This window comes from Marmota marmota, unplaced genomic scaffold (genome assembly GCF_001458135.2).
Source record: "Marmota marmota marmota unplaced genomic scaffold, marMar, whole genome shotgun sequence".
NCBI classification, from domain to species: domain Eukaryota; kingdom Metazoa; phylum Chordata; class Mammalia; order Rodentia; family Sciuridae; genus Marmota; species Marmota marmota.
In genome coordinates, this window is record NW_026000249.1 from 30,077,678 (window position 1) to 30,079,466 (window position 1,789).

Genomic DNA, 1,789 nt, shown 5'->3' on the forward strand with positions numbered 1-1,789 from the left:
AATAGAACATTACTTATTTTTGTTTATATAAAAAAACCTAAAATACATACCACATGACAAAATTAATTCATTATTTATGTTTTTGTTTTGAGAGAGGTAGATGTCTGATTGAATCTAATGGACAAGAAGTATTTTAGGCGTGATACCAGATGCTCTGGGGTCCTCAGCACCTGCGCCCGCTTGTATAAAGGCCAAGGCTATGTGGTGCCACTGGAGTGGCCTTGTCCTGCACTTTTTTCTTACCTTGTATGGACACTACCCTGCTCCTGTCAGCCTCTGGCCTTCCAGCTTCTTGAGACCAAATTCTATGTCTTCAATTAAATTGCAGAGTTCTGATGTGGGAGATATTTGAAGTTGATATAGAAATTGCCAAACAAAATCTGTTGACAATCAAGACCAAGTTGGATGATTTGGGAATGGATGATGAAGCAGATGATGACCCAGTTCCTGTAGCAAATGTTAATACAGCAATATTAAAAAAGGTCATTCAGTGGTGCACACACCACAAGGATGACGCCCCTCTTCCCGAGGATGATGAGAACAAAGAAAAGCAAACAGAAGATATCCCTGTTTGGGATCAAGAATTCCTGAAAGTTGACCAAGGAACACTTTTTGAACTTATTCTGGCTGCAAACTACTTAGACATCAAAGGTTTGCTTGATGTTACACACAAGACTGTTGCCAATATGATCAAGGGGAAAACTCCTGAGGAGATTTGCAAAGCATTCAATATCAAAACGACTTTACTGAAGAGGAGGAAGCCCCCATAACACTATAAGGATTGTTCCAAATACTAGTTGCACAGCTCTGTTTACAATTGTTAATATTAGACAAATTGTAGACAAATCAATTGTGTGGCATAATATTGTCCTTATTGCATGCGTAGTTGAGTACAGACTCCTAACCTGTGGCTGAATTTCTTCTAGTATGAGAGAACATTTCTTTTTTCTTTATTCTGAATAAAACTCATCTGTGGGGCTGGAGTGGTAACTCAGTGGTAGAGTGCTCACCTTGCATGTGGGAGGCACTGGGTTTGATCCTCAGAACCACATAAAAATAAAATAAAGGTATTGTTTCCTTCTACAACTAAATTTAAAAAAAAATGAACTGTGGGTTCTCTGTAGAAATTGGCAAATTAAATAAATAAATAAATAAATAAATAAATAAACAAGTAGAAGTATTTTAGCTTCATCCATATTATGTGATTTTTTACTATAAAAGTATTTATGTTAGTTATTAATATTATGAAAATTTGACTGAAATAGAATTGTATGTTAAAATTGTTTAATTATAATTTAAAAAGGTTGTTCTAGTCTTCTGACATCATTGCATTAGGGTTAAATTCTCATTCTTATTGAAATGACCTACTTCTATCTCTAGAAAGTTTTTTTTTTTTTTCTTTTTCTCAGTATTTTGAAATTACATACTGTTTTAAATATCATGTGGTGGAATTTAAAGTCGATTTCTCAATTAAAAACTACTAATCTGGGTTTAGAAAAATTTATTATTCGTTAATTTCCTCCTTTCTACTTTCTTTGGTGGAAAGACTGCTTTTGTACATCTGAAATTTATTCTCTCTCTCTCTCTCTCTCTCTGTCTCTCTCTCTTTGGTACCAGGTGTTGAACCCTGGGGCAATCAACCACTGAATAACATCCTCAGTCCCTTTTGTACCTTATTTAGAGACAGGATCTTGCTGAGTTGCTCAGGGCCTGGCTAAAGTGTTGAGACTGGCTTTGAACTCATGATCCTCCTGCCTCAGTCTCCAGAGCCGCTGGAATTACAGGCGTG

General features: G+C 35.9%; 1 pseudogene; it reads left to right on the plus strand.

The window, feature by feature from the left end:
- The first annotated feature begins 307 nt into the window (after positions 1–307).
- Positions 308–778, plus strand: LOC107144204 (annotated as a pseudogene).
- The last annotated feature ends 1,011 nt before the right edge of the window (positions 779–1,789 follow it).